The 22,868-nt window shown below is 41.9% G+C and overlaps 1 protein-coding gene across 3 annotated transcripts in view; it reads right to left on the bottom strand.

Moving 5' to 3' along the window:
* The window catches only part of Ctnna3 (catenin (cadherin associated protein), alpha 3), a 1,573,570-nt gene that overhangs the window by 1,511,249 nt on the left and 39,453 nt on the right, over window positions 1-22,868 (bottom strand). Inside the window, exon 1 of one of the 3 annotated variants that reach the window (XM_006513475.3) lies at window positions 12,000-12,102. The exons of the other annotated variants lie outside the window; for them this stretch is intronic. The gene's annotated coding sequence lies outside the window, so the exon portion shown is untranslated. Of the gene's footprint in view, window positions 1-11,999; window positions 12,103-22,868 lie in introns of those variants that run through there. 3 annotated transcript variants of the gene reach the window in all.

Raw genomic sequence — 22,868 nt, 5'->3', positions numbered from 1 at the left:
CAGCCAGTACACTGATGTTCTTTGAGAAATCATCAAATTGATCTCTTTCCTCCTCCCACAATGGTGAGCTGTGCAAGATCTAAACAAAATGAAAATATGTGCTTCCAAAACTAAGCTTGTTTCCTCACATGTACACCTAAACAAAACTAAAATGGAAGAGGGGGATTGCTGTGACCAATATGACGTAAAACAAAGATAAAGACCTCTACTTAGATGATGCATTAAGTCCCTCTGATTATAAATAGCTAGTTGAGACTAATTTTCTGTTTTTACACTTATCTATCTATCTATTTTGAGGAGGAGCACAAATACCAGAGTGCACTTTTAAAGGTCAGAGGACAATTGGTGGGGACTGGTTCTCTCTGTCTTCCATATGGAATCCAAAGACAAAATCAGGTTATCGTGTTTGGTGGCAAGTACCCTTACTTTTGGAGCCATCTTGGAAACCTGCCTTTGTTGTTGTTTTTGTTGGGTGGTGGTGGTGGTATAGTGGAAGCAAAGAGCTATAATTTGATTTCTCATTTAACTGAAAGCATATAAGAATTTCACAAGATGACCTCACTCCTCTCCTCTGATGACATACTCTACAACTGTTACCATATAAAATACCACTTCACATATATTTCACAATGGCATGTATTTTAAACCTTTTAGCAAGAGAGAAGGACAGAAAATTCCCATGTTTTCCATGTTGCAATGTCTTCAACTTAAGGACATGTTAGACTGTATAAAAATAATAGTAGAGCCAAGTTCCTAAATGGCATCCCACCTCATATAAGCCCAGCATGTCAGTTCCCTTTGTATTGTTTTAAAAGCCAAACAACTCCACAAAGCACTTATCTTAGGGGCTTTCTACTCTAGTGCATTTCTATTGCTGTGAGGAGACATCATGACCAAACAACTCATAAAAGAAAGTACTTCCTTTGGGGATGCTTAGAGTCTCAGAGGATGCATCCAACGGCCATCGTGGCAAGGAGCATGGTACTGGGCAGGCATGGTGCTTGAGTGCTTACATTTTACACAAGCGAGAGGCAGAGGGAGATAGCTGGAAATGGTGTGGGCTTTTGAAACCTCAAAGCCTACCCCTAGTAACATATCTCCACCAACAAGGCCATGCCTCCTAATCCTTCCCAAACAGTTCCACTAGTGACCAAGCATTCAGATGTACAACCTACAGGAGCCATTTTCATTCAAACCACGACATTACAGGAATGACCAGCCTAGACAAACATGCCTGCAGGCGCAATGGTGACATGAATATTATGGGGGTAACCAACCATTGTCTGATTGAACTTAAGGCTCACTACACAAGAGAGAATCCATGCCTAGAATTTGTAAGCCTGGCCAAGAGATCTTGGATGGGGAGAGGGACATAATGACAAACCGCCTCATAAAATATATCTTTTATAAACATTTCTCTAAAAGCCAAAGGTCTAAATGACTCAGAGTGAAACCAGAGAAGATAATCTAAAGTGTAAGACAGCAGAGAAGCTTTTACTGAATCATTCAGAACAGAAATAACATTCAGCTATTAAATATGCAACACGTCAAGTCTAAACAACCAAAGCAAGAGCAACATGGCCTCCGTGCATATTTTCAAGGCAACAGTGTTTTGGGGTGTTGTTGTTGTTGCTCTGAGTCTAGTGAGCCTATGGATTCAGTCCTCTATCATATTATAAGACAGCTCAAATGTATATGAAGTCTCCTGAGGGCTGGCAGTTTGGAAAGACCCAGAACAGTAAGGGAACAGAAAATTCTTATCAACCTTGATTTGAAACAAATTAACTAACAAAACAGATAGAACTAGAAAATATCATCCTGAGTGAGGTAACCCAGTTCCAAAAGACATACATGGCATGGTATGGTATGTACTTACTGGTAAGTGGATATTAGATAAAACGTACACAGTACCCATGATACACCCCACCGACCTGAAGAAGCTAAATAAGGAAGGCCCAAGTAAGGATGCTTAAGTCCTACTTATAAGAGGGAACAATATAGTCATGAAAGGCAGAGGGAGAAAGGGACCTGGATGGGAGAGGGGAGAGTGATGGGAACAGGAAGGGCAGGATCAAGTATGGGGAGAGACAGGAGAAAGTCCCAGTGGGCCAGGAGAATGAATGGAAATATACAGATGCCTGGTGTGGAGGTTGGGAGATTCTCTAACAAGTCCCAGAGACTTGGGATGAGAGAGGCTCCCAGGAGTCATTGCAGGTGACCTTAGCTGAAATGCCAACAGTGGATATATGGAACCTGAAAAGACTACTTCTGGTAGCCAGACAGGACCACCCCCCAGTGGAGGTATGGGGACACCAACCCACCTACAAAACATATAACCCAAAATTGGCCCTTTCTAAAAGAAATGCAGAGACAAAGATGACCAGAGACTAAAGGAATGGCAGACCAACGACCAGCCCATTTTGAGACCCATTCAATGGACAGGAACCAATCCCTCACACTATTAATGATGCTATGTTGTGCTTGCAGATAGGACTTGCTACCTAGCATAGCTGCTGTCTGAGAGGTTCTACCCAGAAGCTGACTGTGAAAGATGCAGATGTCCACAGACAAACTTTGGACGGAGATCAGAGACCACTATGGAAGAGTTAGGGGAAAGATTGATGGTCCTCAAAGAGATAGGACCTACCCCAGAGGAAGACCAACAGTGTCAACTAACCTGGACCCCTGGGAGCTCCCAGAGACTGAGCCACAACCAAAGAGCAGATACAGGCTGGTCTTAGGCCCTGGCACATATATAGCAGAGGGCTGCCATTGCTGGCCTCAGTGGGAGAAGATGTATCGAATCCTGTAGAGACTTGATGCCCCAAGGTAGGAGGATATGGGGGGGTGCCCTCTCAGAAGTAAAGAGGAGGGGGAGGAGAAGAAACTCTACAAGGGGACAACCAGGAGATGTAAATAAATAAATAAATAAATAAATAAAATACATCAAAGCTTATTTCAATGTGAAATATATATGTGTGTGTGTGTGTATGTATGTGTGTGTGTATATATATGTGTATATATGTATATGTATATGTATATGTATATGTATATGTATATGTATATGTATATGTATATGTATATGTATATGTATATGTATGTATATATCAACTAACAAACAAATTGAGGCCTGCAAGTTGACTCCACTGGTAGAGGCTGCCTGACATAATGAGTTCAATCCCCCAGAGCCCATAGAGTAGAAGGAAAAACTGAGTCCCCCACCACCCAAATTGTCCCCTGATAGCCACACATGAGCACCATGTCATACACACTCACTCATATATAAATAGATGACTGGTTCAGAGGGGGACGGAGGGGGGAGAGAATGTATTTTTTTTTCAAATTCATATTTCTTCTTTGTTCCCTGGAAATAAATAGAAGCCAGTTTGGTAACATAAAGAAAATCAAGCCAGGGACCTTGAAAAAAAAATTGCTTCCATTTCTCAGAAGTCAGCAAAGACATGGGGGAGAAGGAGACGAGTTGTGTGTAACTGTTTTAAATTTTTCACCTATCTCTAAGTTTAACGGAGAGAGTTCGGGGGATGGGGGTGTATTGCTTTTTTTTTTAAGTTTTTAAAGCCCTATAGAATCTTTAAACCATCCAAATTCACTATTTACAAGTACTTTTTAGGTTTCCCTACGACCCTGCTATGTACCTGATACCTCCTCTGAACTGTTTTTGATCCTCCTATGTAACTGTATCATTTCCATAGGAAATGGAAGTTTTTCCCATGGTGTGGAAGCGCTAGCCTCATGCCTCCCCCCTACCTTGTGACCATCTGTCTCTCCCAAGGTCTGTCGTGGCTTGTCCTTTCCTGGCTTCTTATGTGTGGAGGTACCACCCAAGGTCTAATCCCTTATGTTCTGTTCTCTGACCCCACGTATCGCTCATTCAGAAAAGGCTCACTGTAGAGTTTCAGCTGTTTGCAGCCTCTGACTCACAAAGCCATCTGTCTAGTCCAGTTCTCTCAGGTGCTTCGGGACCTACTGGCCCACTGCTCGCTAGGCTGCCTCACAGACTGAGTTCCCGCTCTTTCCCCTGAAATACAGTTGGCAGCACATGTCTTTTGATCATAAGAGATATCTCTGGGCTGGACAAATGGCTCAGTGGTTAAGAGCACTGACTGCTCTTCCAGAGGTCCTGAGTTCAATTCCCAGCAACAACATGGTGGCCCACAACATCATCCCAAGGCTGGACTCCAAACCCAGAAGCTTCTAAAACGTTCATTTACTCTGTCTTCTCTTGTATTAGGTCCATGAAAAGATCACATTGTGTCTCCCTGTAACTCCCATATTGGTCAATTCTGTCTTACGTTCCCTCCTCTGCTTCCTCAGTTCAGGCCACACAAGATTTCTCAGCGTTGGCAGGAATATCCCACTTAGTCTCCCCTTTTCCAGTTTTGACTCCTTTCATTTACCCTCCAAATCATTCCTGAACCGACATCTTCTTTGAATGTATTTTATATATGCGAGTACTTTGTCTGCATGTACTCTGCATACCAGAAGACAGTGTCAGACAGTTGTAAGCTGCCATGTCGGTGCTGGGAATTGAACTCAGGACCTTTGGGAGAGCAGTGAGTGCTCTTAACCACTGAGCCATCTCTCCAGACTGTAAACTGCTCTCTTTAACAAGAAAACAAATGCTACATTGACTTCCTGCTTAAAACCATAATAAATCTTCATTTCTGACATGCACAAGAATTCAGACTTCGGTGACAAACATGGTGGGTTCATGCCTTTAATGCCAGCACTCAAAAGGCGGAGGCAGACGGACCTATGTAAATACCAGGCCAGCCTGGTCTACTCAGTGAGATCCAGGCCAGCCAGGATACATAGTAAGACCCTGTTGCAATCAACCAATCAATCAATCAATTAATCAACAAAGAAACAAAATTCAGAGTCACTGAATGACTCTGTAACTCGTTCTAGCCTGCCTCACCAAATCTCTCCGTCTCTCTGACACACCTCCTGTCTGTACCCTGCCCCCATGTAAAGAATTTGAGTATAGCAGTTACATCCTTAGACATTTACTCTATACTTTCTGCCTAGAGTGGCACTGCTCAATAGCCACTGTGCAAACACCTATTCATCTTTCAGATTTCAACTCAGTCCACTTAAAACCTTACTACACGCTAGGCCAGTCAGACAGTTTGGCAGCAGAGGTGCTCGCTGCCAAGCAACTTGAGTTCCATCCCTGGAACCCACCAGAGAGAAGGGAAGAATCCGTTCCTATGAGTTGTCTTCTATCTTCCACATACATCACATCCATGCTGGGGTACACTTACACCTACATACACACATGCAAATATACCTTTATATTTAGTATTTGCAAATTTACTTAATTCCCAGCAACCACATGGTGACTCACAACCATCTGTAATGGGATCCGATGCCCTCTTCTGGTGTGTCTGAGACTGCAACACTGTCGCTAGCACGCACGCATCAGCCCCTGCTCCCTGCTCTTAGGAGTCGCAGCTTCAAGGGCTGCTGCCTTGGCTTTCCCAAAACGATACAGCGTGAATTGTGACCTAAGTAACCCTTTTGTCTGTTTCATCACCGTGACGGGTCACTAACGTATGACAGAAATCATGTAACTGATTTACCTCATTAAAAACTCATAATTCGGTCCCCTCTAAAATCAAAAGCACACAAAATAAACTTATTTATTTACAAGAGAGGGTTTCTCTGTGTAGCCCTAGAAATCCTGGAACTCACTCTGTGGACCACACTGACCTCAAACACACAGAGATCCACCTGCCTCTGCCTCCTAAATTCTGGGATTAAAGGCACACCACCATACCAGACTCTTTATTCATATTTCAGTTAAGCTGCATAGCTACCCAGGAAGGGATAATTTTAAATGACTTCAAAACATAATATTTGTCTCAGAGCCCTGATAAGATCAATTCTAGGGAGAAAATATTAAACTATTCTCTAAAAACTAAAATATTCTTCATAAAATGCATTCTTAAAATAGACATTGTATATCCCTATGAGTATATTAATATATATGTGTATATACATATATATAACTTTACTTGTGTAATTAGGAAGTGGTTTTTCAGTATTGAAAAAAGATACAAATATAAAATCAGAAAAATTTAAATTACATCCTATAATTCTATATTTGAAAGTGTGAATATAGACCATTTATAGTCTTTCTGAAAATTAACTACTTTCTAGCTCTGTTGCTAAATATTGGGAGGGACAGCACAGGACCCCTAGTGTACAGCCTGTTCCCTAACTGCTATTTCCCATAAGGGAGAAAGAAGCTCCCAGCAGCACAGTCAGGAGAGACACAAAACCAAAAGGAACTGGGGACTTCTTATGCAGAGAAGTAAATCCCACTGAGTTTAATCAAAAGCCCAAGAGCGAGGGGACAAAGTGGCTGGGTTTTAATTGAAAGTTTTTAAATGTAAATAAAATTAAATAAACTTTAAAAAGCTTAGATCCGAAAGATTCTTATAAACCCAAATACGAGCACTGAAGGGAATAGAAATTACAGCAGAACAAAGTATAAATGAATTGTTTATATTATAAAATTAGTTCAAGAAAAAATCAACAGTCACCTTTCAAAACTGTTAAGATAACACCTATTTCCTGAAACTTGATAAATACAGGTAATTGAAAACTATGCTTTAGGGATAATGATAATAATAATATGTTTTTTACAGGATAAGTCCAAGCAATAAAAACCATGAAGAAGCATAGAATGATAAAAGTTCTAGACAAAGACCATCAGTGAAAGTCAAGACCATTAGGAAATGCTCACTAAGAAACACGGGGGACTGCACAGAGAATGAAGTCACTGATCAGTCTTACCCTCCCTGACAATGAGACTGGCCAGACACTGCTCCTCTTGTCAGGACACAGTGGGACACAGATGTCATGCCACCTATGAAGTATTCCTTCCCAAAGAATTGAATCTAAATCTAACCAAGCCTCATCCATACCTGATTAACAAGTACGCTGATTTTTTTTTTCATTTTAGCAATTCTGGATGTTCAGTAATATCTGTAAAATCCAAGTCACAGCTCTCTAGTGACACTTGTTTACTATCTGAAAATGCTCACTATCACTTGTCATTGGAGAAATGAAAATTAAATTCACAACAGACACTACCAAATGTCACCTGGAATAGCTAAAGTGGAAAAGATTAGTAATACGAGATCAAAGGCAAGAAACACCCCAAGATCTCACTCGCAGCTAGTGACAACTGCCACAGCCGAGTTAGACGACAGTCTGGCTGGTCTGACCTGACTCTTTTAAGTGAGTGTGTGTGTGTGTGTGTGTGTGTGTGTGTGTGTGTGTGTGTCGCACGTATGTGAGTGCTTTCAGAGGCCAGAAGAGGGCGTCAGACCCCTGGAGCTTGTTGGAGCTGCCTGATATAAGTGAACTCAAGCCCTCAGGAAGGAGCAGCAAACATTCTTAACCATTCAAGTCAGCGCCATATACACTTCTTAATGAAAGTATATGTCTACATCTGGGCCTGTGTGTAAACATCCGTGATGACCTTATTCATAATACACAGGGCTAGAAGTTTCAAACACCCAGCAGCCAGCAGACAGATCGTTGATGATATGATCAAATCACTGTTAGGCAAGAAAAAGCAATGAACTGTTGATCCGGGCAACAAGGTGAATGGAAGGCACTAATGTCATGCTGAGGCTCCAACACACACACACACACACACACACACACACACACACACACACACACACACTGATTCTACTTATGACACCGTGGAAAGGGAGGACAAGATAGAGACAGAGCAATGAGCAGTTGTCAGAAGCCACTAAAGAAATCAACCTCGGAAGGGAACATTGTATTTAATGGCAGTATGCCGGTGGGCATGCACCTAGCTTCTGTGACACACGTAACAAGTTGTAAAGCTTTTAGGGCTGGTTTTTTAAAGTGTGTGTGTGTGTGTGTGTGTGTGTGTGTGTGTGTGTGTGTGTGTGTGTGTGTTTTTCTGTGAGAGAAAGGGGGGCCAAAAGAAGGCATAAGATTCCTTAGACTTGGAATTACAGGCAGCCTGACAGCCTCCACAAAAGTAGTATACTTTCTTAATGCTTGAGACATCTCCTACAGCCCATGAGCTAAATATCTTTAAATATGTATTTATTTATAAATATTAATATATAATTGTGTGTACAAGATATATACATACATATATTATATATACTATTTCTCAATGAATTTGAATTAAACAAAAAAAAAAAAAATCTGGGCTTGGGGCATGGAAGAGGGCCTCCTAGGCATGAAGGAAGTCCTAGGTTTGATTCCAAACATTGGAAAGAGAAAGGAGTGGGAAGAAAGAAAGCATGTAGCTTTGGGTTGGTCTGAGAGGGTTCTTTGAAGAACTCATTCATAAGACAGTCAGCTGCTCCACTCTGATGGACCACTCAAACTCTTCAGTACCCGAGCCTGACTTGACTTCTTTTTTTCAGACAAGGTCTTTCTGCATAGCCCTGGGTGGCCTCAACTTCCTGCTTCATAGCAAACTCATTAGGTTTACAGTATAGTCATGTATAGTCATGCCCAGTTCCAAGTGTGTTTTATCTCCATTTAGGTGCACCGCTGATGTTCAGTGGCCACAGAGGCCAGAAGACTACCCTAAATGTCTATAACTGGAGTTACAAATTGCTGAGAGTCAGCATGGGGGGTTGGTGCTAGGAATCAAACACAGATCCTCTGGAAGAAGAGCAAATGCTTTAAACCACTGAGCCATCTCTCAAACCCCTCCAACCCTCTTATAATAGTTACTTCCCAGGATAGGAACTATGTGCCCAGTTTACCCTGTCATCCCACATACCTAATGAATTAATTAATTAAATGCCATTTGCAAGTCAGTACTGTGGCATCTAGTGTTGTGGATCCTTTTTTCAGTAATTCTAAGTTGGTCAATAAATGTGTTTACAGTCAAAACTATTGAAACAACTTTTGAGCATGGTTATACTATTTTTTTAAATATTCTTGGAGTTATTTTTTAATAAACAGAGTAAGAAAAAACAGACTATGACAATTTACCTAGTTCATCACATTCATTTCTGAATATACACATGAAGAGCCGTAGCAAAATTTTAACTGCTGCTCTCTTATCTTTCTTCAGTACTTTGTTGTGTTGGCAGCAGAAATTTCTACGATCATTTTCTTTTTTCGTTTACATAGGTCGGGGTTAGCATAGTATGAGCAACTCCCTGAGGCCAGTATTGTCAAGGCCGCAGATGTTTTGTGACTATTCAAAGATCAAAATACACTAGGAAGTTTATCTTTAAATTCCTTCCTCTTACCCAAAAACTTTGTTCTGGTTAGTTTGGGCCTGAATGGATTTGAAATTCAAGTTAAATTTACATTGAAATATTAACTATTTGGGGGTTGATGGATCACGCTTTGAGCACAAGCACTTGGAAGGCAGAGGTTGTTCTGGAACTCACAGATGTAGAGGGAGGTGTCAATTCTCTAATTGGCTCTTCATTATGTCAATACAGATCGGAACTAGTCTATATTACTATAGTTAAGACTGAAAGGGCAGCCAGATGGTGGTGGCACACACCTTTGATTCTGGCACTCAGGAGGCAAAGCCGGGTGGATCTCTGTGAGTTCAAGAGCAGCCTGCTACATATGCAGCTAGAGACACAAGCTCTGGGGGGGGGGGGGGGGTACTACTGGTTAGTTCATATTGTTGATCCTCCTATAGGGTTGCAGATCCCTTTAGCTCCTTGGGTACTTTCTCTAGCTCCTACATTGGGGGCCCTGTGCCAGACACTGGCATAGCCTCACAAGAGATAGCTCTATCTGGGTCCTGTCAGCAAAATCTTATCAATGGAAGAGAGAGAGGCCCTTGGTCTTGCGAAGATTATATGCCCCAGTACAGGGGAATGCCAGGGCCAGGAAGCGGGAGTGGGTGGGTTGAGGAGCAGGGCAGGGGGAGGGTATAGGGGACTTTCAGAGAGGAAACTAGGAAAGGGGATAGCATTTGAAACGTAAATGAAGAAAATATCTAATAAAAAATTAACATTAAAAAAAGAATATATATGTGAGCAAAAAAAAGAAAAAGAAAAAAGAAAACACATTAGATGATGTGATAGTGGGTCTGGTATTTACAACTAATTTCTAAGGCTTTGAATGATTGAAGGGCAGATGATTCACGTTTCTAACAACATCAACTTGTTAGTCTTCTGTTTCACAGTGAATGTTTCTCGACCCTGGTAAACCCTTATAGTGTATGTGTTTAAAAAAAAAAAAAAAAAAAAAAGAGCAGCCTGGTCTACAGAGTGAGTTCCTGGACACCTACGGCGACACAGAAAAAAACCCTGTCTAGAAAAAAATAAAAAGAATGAAATAGCCTTTAATCTCAGCACTCAGGGAGACAGGGCAAGTGCATCTTTAATCTCAGCACTTGGGAGGCAGAGGCAGGGGCAGCTCTGTGATTTCACAGCCACCCAGGTCTAGAGAGTGAGACCCTGTCTCAAAAACAAGAAAGAGAGTAAAAAAGAAGAAAAGCCCCTAGCCATATTACAACAACCCATTAGACAAAACACAAGAACCTTATATTCACAGATATGTGTAAAATCACTAAATATGTCTTATTTTCAACAGTGATTTGTTCAGAGCTGTTCTGCTAAGTAAATGCTTAACTATATTTGGGCAACTCAGTTTTTCCCCAAACACCAAGCCTCTCCAATCTGCTTCTGAATTGAGGAACAAGACTTTTCTCCCTGCTCCTAGAAAACCTGAGGACACATTTATAAATTAGCTGGTGATTCGAAAGGGCAGGTCTGCTCCACTTTTATTCCCACCAAAACATAAATGATGTCTAATGACCACTTCATCTTCACAATCCATTTTCTCACTCAAGACTGCCCCAAGGGCAAGGGGGCAGCAGGTTTGCATGAAATTCCTCCATAAGACTTCTGTGCATAATAAATTCTCTCTCTCTTTCTCTGTCTCTCTGCTCTCTGTCTCTCTGTCTCTCTCTCTCTCTCTCTCTCTCTCTCTCTCTCTCTCTCTCTCTCTCTCTCCTCTGTCAAGATGTAGGACACAAGTGCCACACAGCCGTGGTTGGGAAACCCCTCTTTTTCCGTTCAGTCTTGTTCTTGGCACTTTGTTTCTTTTCTCTTTCATGCCACATTTAATTTAGCTTATCTTGAATTTTGTATAGCCTTGGGAGCACCTTAAGTCCTCCCTACAACAGGTGAGGAATAGATAAGCTGTCTTTCTATACATCCACAAAAACAGTCATTTTCCCACTTGCCCTCGATAAAGCCTTAAAATTTTAACTCCATATCAATATACAAGTTATCCAGACCCATGAGTTCCTTCTGGCTGTGTCAGTTCTCTCTCCACACAGACTTCAGGCTGCACCCAAGTGACAGTAGGAAAACATTCACGCACGACTTAAGTTCAGAGGCTGATAATAGGAACCAAATTGCTTGCACAAATAAACTGCTCACTGCCCAAGTTTTATATTAAAACAATGTGAAGTCCCTGGTGCCTCGTTTACAGCTATTCAAATAGTGAAGACTCTGTCACCCTGGAAGAGTTTGTAAGAGCTCTGGGTAAGACTGCTATAGCTGGGGTATTGGCACATGAGAACTGTGTTCATGCTGTTTTTAATATCACTCTCAAACACTCCAAACAGCAGAATTGAGCTTCTGTTCAACTGAGTCAGCCTGAGTTGTTACACAAGAGAGGAAAAAAAAAAAAACTGTGTTTGAACATTGTATTTCTATCTAACTCTGAAATGCCAGCTGATCCACTCTGAACGGTAGACTTTTAAAATCTGAGCATTCATAAGTCTAGACTTCAGTGTAACTAAAAGGAGACTTCCTCACAAAAGTCATAAATGCACAATACAGTTTCTAGTCATCCCATCTTAGAGAAATCATGTCCCTTCGTTTCCCGCAAAGTTATCTAACCAGATGACAAATAATCTGCCCATACTGGGGTTTGCCTTATGACAAAGTCTGATTTTAAAAAGTTGACCCTGGACTCACCTATGGCAGGACCCAGTTTGGCCCACACAGAGATGCTGAGCCACTGCCTAAGCAACTCCTTGTGTTTAGAAAGCCGGTGCCACGGTTGTGGCTCACAATTTGGCTTATGAGGACTCTGTGAGCAAACAGCCTGACAAGCACCCTAGTGTATTTCAGGATGACTGACAGGGCACGGTGGCTCAAACTGGAAGGGGGATGGGTGCTCTTAAAGCAACAAGCCAGCCAAGACAAAAACCACACATTAGACTTTAGTCCTCAAAGGTGCAGTGGGAAGTCATCCGTGGTCAGCCTGAACACAACTTTCATGCACCCTGTACACCCAAGTCACCCAAAATCCAAAATGGGACGTACACAAGTAGAAATAAAGAGTTTACAGCAGGCTTTATACTTCCTGAAGCTATTAAGCCTATAAGCTTGATACTTAAGAATATTCCAATTCCGTTTTACAGAAATTAAATCGTGGTACCCGGGGGGGGGGGGGGATCTCGCCATTAAGTATGTGTGAAGAAATCTTACAACAGCAATGTAAAAATAGCTGATCAAAGTAACTTAAACCAGGCATGGTGGCACAGGCCTTTAAACCCAGCACTCAGGAGGCAGAGGCAGGAGAACCTTGGTGAGTTTAAGGCTACCTTGGTATACATAGTGAGTTTCAGGCCAGCCGAGGCAATAAATTGAGACCTGTATTCAATTAAATAAAGTGATTTAATGGAGCCAGAGAAATGGCTGACTGACTGAGAGCACTGGCTTCTCTCCTAGAAGCCCTAGGTTCAACGTCCAGCATCCGTATGTCAGCCCACAACCATCTGTAACTCTAGCCTCAGGGGATCAAATGTCCTCTTTTGGCTTCCATGGGCTCTAGCACGCACATGATGCTCAGACATACATGTGGAAAAAAACACTGTATGCATAAGTGATTTTCAAATGTTAATTAATTTAATTATCAATTAAGTAATTTAAGTAATCAAAATTGTTCCTAGAGATAGTGGCGAGGCATGCATGTATTTCTTCTTACTGTATACTTTCCCTACCATCAACTTTCCTGGTTAAAAGGTAGAACAAAATACTAGGAAATTCTAACTATGGTTATTTGTATACCAGTTTCTCTTAGGGATACAGTTAATTCATTAGCTTAATTCTTCACATTTGGAATTTTTTTATATTATTTTGCAATACTTTCTACTTTTCAATTCTTCAATGATTAATTCACTTAGTTTAAGTCACTCGTTATTTTAAATGCAATCCCTCACGTTGCCAGTTGAGGGTGTCATTACATTCTAAATATTGTCAACATCACACTGAATGATAGTTATTCTCATACTGCAGTAGGACCTGCAACAAAACACCTCCACTTTCCTTAGAAAACTTACTTAGAAATATCCCAGTTTGTCTGGCCTGTATCAATTTGATTTGTAGTCTGTTTAACTTACACTTTCTAACTCCCAGGCTTAATTATTGGTAATTACCCCTTATCTATGAGGAACTACAGGTTAATTATAGTAAAGACAGTTACCGTTATGATAGTATAATCGTGTGTCTCTTGAGCGCACAGTGCCGGGACTAACAAATTTCCCATGCGACCTCCAAAGCCCTCATTTTACAACTAAACGCTCTGGATCCGGATAAACTCCTTTTGCCCGATTCACTCTAAAAGTGCCAACCTGGCCAGGCTGTGGTGACACATGCCTTTAATCCCAAGCACTTGGGAGGCAGAGAAAGGTGGATCCCTGTGAGTTCAATGCCAGCCTAGTCCACAGAGTGAGTTCTAGGTCAGCCAGGGCTACACAGAGAAACCTTGTTTCAAAAAATGAAACAAAACAAAATGGATAAAGTGCTTGCTTAGCAAGTGTAGGGAACACCATTTGGATCCCAAGTAAATGTCTGAGCATAGTGACCCACATGTAGCTCCACTTCAGGGAAGGGGCATAGGGGGGGGGGCGGTCACTGGGATTAGCTGGCTAGCTAGAGTAGACATAAAAGTGAACTCTGGGTTCAATTGAGAGGTCCTGCCTCACTGAGTTGGGTAGACAGCCATTGAAAAACATATCTGATGACAACCTCAGGTTTCCATGCACCTCCACACCAATGCATGTGAACACACACACACACTTTCTCAAATCTCAAGACAGGATTTTTTTTTTTTTTTTTTTTTTTTTTTTTTACTTGTATAGCAACAACTAACAGCTAGGCGAAAATCATATTGTCTGTTTGGAAACCAAATGTACATGCTATTGATTCTCTTTCAAAGTTTTATGGCCCTAATTTTCTAAACTGCCATGTTCTCGGTGGTATAAAACAGATGCTTAAAATTGTTTTTCAAATCACTCATCCGAAAGAAAACTGAAACGTCAATACCGTCCATGATAAGCTTGCCCCTTCTGCCAATCAGCCACATAAGCCCAGCATACAGCAGCCAACCTGTTTCTGCTTTCAGCTAATCACTTAGTTCTGTTTTAGTTTCCAACAAGTTTGCTTCCCTAACACAGGGTCTCCTAAGCCCTGGTCCACCTGGCAGATTTGGTTTCCCCAGGAGCCTTGAAACCTTATGTCTAAAGATCCTTTTAATTTTGGTTCTACCTAAAATGGCTTAAAATTTTTTTTAAAAAATTAATGATAATACTTAGGAGAGAAAGAAGGCTGATAGATATATATTACTTATCTAGGACACTCCTTTGTACTTTCAGCAATGAAAAAAAAAAATGCCTTCATAGATTTGACTTTTCAATACTTCATACGCTTAAGTTATTGCAGCAGTCACATGAGAGGTTAACACGCCAGCAGTGAACAAATCTAGAAGCCTCACTGATCTGGCGTGATTCAGATAGTGTCAGTGAGTGGCTCATACGTAAGTGGGATCCCACGGGCATCTACAGATGCAGAGTCCGGGGACTAAGAGGAGATGAAGTGTGACAAGTGTCCTTCTGTGTTCCCTGCTAGTCCGTGAGACTACACGTGCTTTCCAAGAGAAATCACAGAGGAAGAGTCTGAGGTGGTGGTGGGAGCCTGTGATTCCTGCGCTTGAGAGGTAGAGCCATTGAGAGTCCGGAGTTCAAGGTCATCCTAGGCTACAGATGGAGTTTGAAGCCAGCCTGGGCTACCTGAGGTCGGAAACGAGCGAGTTTAACAAGGATGGACATGATTAGGGGATATGTTACCTGTGTGCATTGTGTCACAACGAACAATGTTATTTTGTACAATTACTATAAGCTAAAACAAGGGGGGTGGGGCTTTTAATGAAAAGAACTGCTTGCCTTCAAGGTGCACATTCCATGGCTTTCTCCACACTGGCTACCATTTACCTGCTTCTCTTGAATTGTGATGTGAGACCTGAGAAGCTGCTATAAAGAGGAGTCGCTCATCGGATTACACCGCAAATATAAAGGGATGCTGAGGACTGTCCTGAGGGCCCTCTGGCCCATCTTTCTTCTACGAAAAGGCTCCTCTCTTGGCAGAACTCCATCCATTCAAACCACATCTGAAGAGAGTAACAAGTGTATATTACTCTGATTTCAAAACGGGCAGTCCTTGAGGTCACATGTTTTTATTTAGCAGGTTGCATCTGTTTCTCCCAGGAACGTCATACCGCATTTGTGCTAAGTTATAATAAGAAAACAAAGAAATTCAGTCCTAAAATAGATGCACTTCAGAACTGCTCCAAAAGTTGTAACAAATGCTTCACAAAGGAAATGACAGACACTCTAATGAAAATTAATAAGTATGTATCTTTTAAGCCTGGGTATGGGAGGGTTAAGGGACAGAGTACTGAGCTCAGAGCAGAATGGCAGTAAGTTAAAAAATAGAAACTTCTGTATCTTGTTCCCACATGAGACGTATGGAGTGGTGCCAACCTTGCTTCATTCCAGAGCAGAGAGCCTCCCCGTTGCTGAGCTATATTAGAGAGAGGAGAAGGAAATCCTGTCTCCCACACTCTGTTACCAAAGATAATGACAGAGAACTGGTGATGGATGGCACCACCAAGTAGCCATGTTTATTTTACGTATTTTATTTAGAGAGTCTATGTCTTCATTAACTCTCTAAAATGCCCGAGTTTACGTAATACAGAAGAAATGCATGCACAAGAGCCAAGAAAACCAGTTCTGGGAGAACCTCAGTGTCTCTGGCTGGAGCTACAGCTCGGTGGTAGAGCACTTGCCTAACACACAAGGCCCTCTGGCCACAGCTTTCCAGGCCCTGCTTCCGATGTTTCCTGTAGAGGAGAGGGCCGCCTCTGCGCTTTGGGCCGCCTCTGCTGCTTTGGTTGTGAGGCTGCCCTTAGATCTCTGAGCCATTCCCCAGCGCTGTATACAATTTTCTGGAAAGTTCCCTTGGCTTTCCACTCTGTTTTTTTTTTAATATATATTTGTTTATTGGTGTGTGTGTGTGTGTGTGTGTGTGTGTGTGTGTGTGTGCACGCGTGCTCGCGCACATGTGTGAAGATCAGAGAACAACTTGCAAGAGTCATTTCTCTCCTTCCACCTTAAGGACTTAGGGGATCAAATTCAGGTCACCTTAATTCACTGGCCCCTTCCTGGCCTCATAGATGCTTATACTTGCCAGACATTAATTTTTACTAATCTAGTAGACAGTCCACATATTAAATACCATGTCCATTTTTGTTTTAATTTGTTCTTACCCAATAACTGGCAAAAACAAGCTAATAATTTCTGCATTTATTGATTGGTCATTCTAGTTTTCACTTATTGAGTCTTTTAGATTCTTCCCTGTTTGATTTTTTTCCTTGCTAACTAAGAAGAGTTCTTTATATTTTTTGAGATATGGTCTTTTTCTAGGTAGCCCTAGCTGGCCTGGTGCCGAGGTCCTGCCTCAGGGTGAGGAGGGTCCTGAGAGAGGCGAGAATGGGAACGACTCTGATCCAATAATGACTCGGAGTCAGTAGTAGATGTAAGCTGCTAGTTCAGGTGCTCTCTCTGTTCCCTGAAGATTCTCCGTATTCTTTATCCTTATCTTAGTAGCTTAATAACCAGAAAGAGCCTGAGCCCAGTCTTTTAATTACTAAAGCTATATCATCCAGGCTTTGATCTCTGTTAATAATCATCAAAATTTCTTAGATTTACATAAATTTCATAAATCTCAGATCAATAGTTCCAACCCCCGTTTCCTTAGAGCAGAACCTAAAGTCAAAGCAAACGCACATTTCCTTATAGGTTTGCACAGCCTGTTCTTTACAGGTAGCTGGGCACAGCTCTTGCGGTTTCCTGGTCAGCAGACAGCAGTCTTTACAGGTAGCTGGGCACAGCTCTGCGGTTTCCTGGTCAGCAGACAGCAGTCTTTACAGGTAGCTGGGCACAGCTCTTGCGGTTTCCTGGTCAGCAGACAGCAGTCTTTAGTAACTGTTTTCACGTAAGAACAGAAAGGTGACAGACGACTAAAATTAAAATGACTCATTACAAAGTTTTAAGCTCTCTCTAATATCTTTCCAGGCGTTGTTATCTTCAGTTCTTCAATCAGCTAGAAAAACAGAACACTAGCTTTCTGTGTGCTTCTACAACATCCTTTAATCCTCTAATCTTCATTTCCTTATCCTAGCAATGCCATAGCCTCTCCTATACTATTTATTCCTAAATTATATGCAATTTCCTATTTTTTTTCAATCCATACCTTCTCTTCCTGAGACCACTTTACCTCTCTATCCTTGATGTCCCCAAGGTCACCCTAGCTAATCAATGCAACAGTCATTGGACCAACAGTACATGCATCTCCTTATGATTCCACACTCAAGGCTAAACCTTGCAATGAACTCTTTCTATGAACCATGTAGGCTTTTATGGCCTCTGTGGTTATGTTCTCTAGAGCCTATCCCATGGCCCTAAAGGCCAATTGGAAGGCTTGCTCCTCGTCCTCCACAGCCCCATGAGTGTCTCCATTCCTCATTCCTGAAAACTGCATCTGTTTCTTTTAGTATGGTGTGATTAGCTCTGAGTGATGGGGGATGTATATTCCTCACAAAGAAACATTGAAAGTAGGGTAGTAAAGATAGAAGATCAACTTTGGGGCAACAGCCACCATCAGCACATGTAGGGCCGTGGGATCAACCGCCTGGTCAGTGCTCCAGGGACAGGAACTGTGTCACATCTCCCCAGACCTGGCAGCCTGGAACTTGCTATGTAGACCAGGCTGGTCTGGAACTCAAAAGTGGTGAATCTGCCTTTGCCTCCTGATTAAAGACATGCCTTTTCTTAGAAGGAAGGAAAATGTGGACCAAGAGCTGACATGGTAGCTCTTTAATCCCAAAACTCAAGAGGCAGAAATAGGTGGTTCTCTTTGATTTAGAGGCCAGTCGGCACCATATAGTGAGTTTCAGGACATTCAGGGCTGTGTGGAGAGACCCTATCTCAAACAAACAACAAAAAAGACTTAATTACAGACATAAAAAACGAATATTCTCAACCATTCCTCACCATGTATCAAATTAGTGTACCTTTAAATTGTTAGAATGTTTGGTTGGTTGTTTGTTTTTTAATTTGCTACTTAAGTTGTTGATTTGGGCTTCACAAAAATCGCTAATGAATTTTGGGACTCTTGGGATTATGTCAGAATATTTCATGATTTCTGAGACAGGCTTTCTTTTTTCTTTTTTTTTTTTCTTTTTTTTTTTTCAAGATTTATTTATTTTGTGTATACAAGTATACTGTAGCTGTCTTCAGACACCCCAGAAGAGGGCATCGGATCCCATTACAGATGGTTGTGAGCCACCATGTGTTTGCTGGGAATTGAACTCATGACCTCTGGAAGAGCAGTCAGTGCTCTTAACCGCCAAGCTGCCTCTCCAGCCCCTTTTCGTGATTTCTGAATTGGCCCTAAACATACTTCTGCCCTTCTGTACTATATATCAGTATAAAGCAGTGTTCTCAGCCTTAATCATGTATTGACAAGTTGTAAAAAAATGTTGAAACTGTGCCCTGTAATACAAAATACTCAGCCAAGATTTAATTCTTTTTTTTTTAATTTATTTATTATATGTGAGTTGTAGCTGTCTTTAGACACTCCAGAAGGGGGAGTTAGAGTTCATTACGGATGGTTGTGAGCCACCATGTGGTTGCTGGGATTTAAACTCAGGACCTTCGGAAGAGCAGTCAGGTACTCTTACCCACTGAGCCATCTCACCAGCCCCCAAGATTTAATTCTTTGTGTAAAAGTTAAGCATGCACATCCATCGCACTGGTATGAAAATGTCTTTCTCTTCAATAAGATAGATATCTATATCATAGAATTATCTTAAAATAAATTTCTTTACATTTTGATTATCAGTAAATATGTGGTTGTACAACAGTTTTATATATGTGTATGTCCATGAAATTTCTCATACAAAGTAGGTCATAAGTACAAAAAGTTTAAGAAACCCTGACATGAACAATGAATATATTCAAAACTACAAAGAATAAGACTATAGAGAAACAGAAACAGTCTCCTGAGATCATATCATAACAGAAAAAAAGAATCTTTTGCAGAATTTAATAACTACAAACTAATGTGTTACAATGTCACATTTGTAAAATACATAGGTTAGTAGTAGGGCCTACTTTAACTGTCTGAGATAAAAGTGATATCACGTCTAAAGTATTCCAAGTTAAAAATCACTCCCATTGCCACCTTTCAAAAGCTCTGAGGGACAGTTTACAGGATGAGAGAGAGAGAGAGAGAGAACACGCAGCAACGGCTCAGAACACAAGAGGCTCTGTTCAAACGTGCTGTGCTCTGCCCAACACAAGATTTACTGGTGGCAACTCCCCCGCACCCCAGGGTGACCTTTTCTCCTGCTATACTCTTGTTGTTGTGGTCCTGTCAGTGGCCACAATGACTTCAAGACAGAGCTGTTTGTTCCCTCAGATGTAAGGCACATCACCCAGAGTTTCTGCTTTCTAGTCTATCTACCAAGCATGGTGGCTGGGTGAGAAGAGACTTCCCGCTCAGTGACACATCTATCAAGAGCTCCCTCCTGGAGCAAAGCAGGAAACGGGGCGTTTTTTAGTGTAAGAGTCTTCCTCTCATCTTCTGCCAAGGCTGGAGTTCCAGACGCGAACCACCATGCCCAGCTTTTTAAGTGGATTCTTGGGGATTTGAACTCGGGTTCTCATACTTGAACTGTCTCACAAATCTTCACTAGCAAATCTTAATCAGGGCCGATTTGATACTTAAAAAAGAAAAACAACTTTCTGGGCTGACAGAATGCCTCAGTAGGTACAGGTGATGCTGCCAGGCTTGGCAACCTGAGCTGACTCTCCAGAGTTCACATAAGGCAAGATGCTCTCTAACCTCCACACATATACCATGGCACGTGTGTACACACACACACAAATACATAAATACCAATAAATAAATAAATAGATAGATAGATAGATAGATAGATAGATAGATAGATAGATAGATAGATAGATGTGTAATGGTTTCAATACGTATGGCTCCCATAGATTCATGTGTTTGAATGCTTGGCCATAGGGAGTGGTACCATTAGAAGGTGTGACCTTAGTGGAAGAACGGTGTTGGCGTGTCGCTATGTATGTAGGTGGGCATTTAAAGTCTCCTCCTGGGCTGGAGGGATGGCACAGCGGTTAAGAGCACTGACTGCTCTTCTGAAGATCCTGTGTACAAATTCCAGCAACCACATGGTGGCTCACAACCATCTGTAATGAGATCTGATGCCCTCTTCTGAAGACAGCTTCAGTGTACTTAGATATAATTAATAAATAAATCTTTTTTTAAAAAAATTTTTTAAGTCTCCTCCTGTTCATCTTCAGATTAAGATGTAGAACTCTCAGCTCCTCCAGCACCAAGTCTGCCTGGATGCTGCCACGCTCCCACCATGATGATAATGGACTGAACCTCTGAACCTGTAAGCCAGCCCCAGTGAAATGTTTGCCTTTATAAGAATTGCCTTGGTCATGGTGTCTCCTCACAACAAAGGAAACCCCAACTAAGACAAGACACAATTTTATTTTTAAGAATCCTTTTTAAAAAAATAATGTAAGATAAACTTTTTTTTGGCCAGGAGATGGCTCACTAGGTATAGGTGCTTGCTGCCCAACCCTGGCAACCTGTGTTCAATCCCAAGTCCACATAAAAGCCAAAGCAGAGAGCCGACTCCACAAAATTGTCCTCTGACCTCCACGCAAATATCAAGGCACATACACATACAGAATGCATGTGTGTGTATGCATGTGCACACACTAATAACAACAACAACAACAACTTTTTAGAAGCTTCTAGAGCTAGGGAGTGGGCTCAGTGGGTAAAGTGCTTTGCCGCTAAAGCATGAGGACCTGAACTTGCATCCCTGGCACCCACATAAAGTCAAGTGTGGCACCTGTACCTGCAACCCCAGCTCTATGAGTGACAGATGCAAGGGAACTGCTGGGGCTTGCTGGCCAGGCAGCCTAGCAGGAATAGTGAGCTTCAGGCTCAATAAGAGACCCTGTCTCAAAAAACAAGGTACAGAGACCATCGAGGGTGACATCCTCGTGTCGATATTGGCTTCCACAAGAGCACCCCCACCTACGTGTATATAACACACAAACAAACACAGTTAAATGAATAGACAATAAGAAATAAACTTGTTCAAGTCAAGTCTGTTGGCAAAGGGAGAAGTTTTGCTCTTCACTCCCTTCACTGAACACTTCCATGTCCTCTACAAACTTCCTATGAGCTTCTGAGTGTTGACCAGCCCTGCTGTGGAAGAGATTAGAAGGCACAGCCTCTATGAGCCCAGGAAAGGACCCTGTTATACCCTCTGAGACACAAGAAGATAGATATCTCACCAATGGTGTGCAAACATGAGGAGCATATTCCCTTACCACATGGTTCATAGATAAAACACAAAATGCCCACTTAACTTTGATTTCATGTAAACAGTAAGCAAGCCTCTGACCTGGTTATACCCTGTGTGATATGTGGGACATACTCTTACTAAAAAATAAAGAACCTGTTATCTTCTTGAGATTCTAATTAACTCTGTTTATCGTGCTTTCTTATTGATTTCATGAGTGGTATAAATTGGGGTGCCGTGGAAACAAACCTCGGGTGTGTCTGAATATGTAGCAGCCATGAAAGCCAAACCCTCACAAGCCACCTGCATATTCTCACATCCTGTCAGAGACTTGAGAATGGTGTTGGGAGCCAAAAGGGAAGCGCACATTCCCGAATCCCTAGGAACTGCTTTCTAGGTGGCCAGTGAGGGTGTTGTTAGGCCACCTCTGAGCGGTACACCTCTAAGAACTCTAAGTTTTCTATGATTAAACTTGCCTCCAAAAAGAGAAGCAAATAACGAGGTTAGGGGGAAAAAGTCCCAATGGATATACGCCTTTATGGCCCAGAAACATGGTAAGATGCTTGCCCTTCGCTTAGGATAGCAACTCCACAGGAAGGCCAACAGAGTCAACTAACCTGGACCCTTGGGGCTCTCAGAGTCTGAACCACTAACCAAAGAACATACACGGGCTGAACCTAGGCCCCCCGGCACATATGCAGCAGATGTGCAGTTTGGTCTTCATGTGGGACCTGAACAACTGGCACAAGGGCTATCCCAAAAGCTGTTGCCTATAGGTAGGATATGGTCTTCTAGCTGGGCTACCTTGCCTGACCTCAATGGGAGAGGAAGCACCTAGCCTCACAGAGACTTGAAGTGCAAAGAGGGGATGTGGGGTGGAGCATCCTCTCAGAGTAAAAGGGAGAGAGGGATGGGGGAAGGATTGTGGAGGGAGTGACCAGGAAGGGCCCGTGAGTGAGATGTAAAGTGAGTAAGTAAAAAATTTAATTTAATTTAATTTAATTTAATTTAATTTAAAAAAAAATTAAGACAGGAGCCAGGCAGTGGTGATGCACACCTTTAATCCCAGCACTTTCGAGGCAGAAACA

The sequence above is a fragment of the Mus musculus genome, chromosome 10 (genome assembly GCF_000001635.26).
Source record: "Mus musculus strain C57BL/6J chromosome 10, GRCm38.p6 C57BL/6J".
Lineage (NCBI taxonomy): Eukaryota > Metazoa > Chordata > Mammalia > Rodentia > Muridae > Mus > Mus musculus.
Note: the sequence above shows the minus strand (reverse complement) of the source record. Positions and strands in the feature narration are given on the sequence as shown.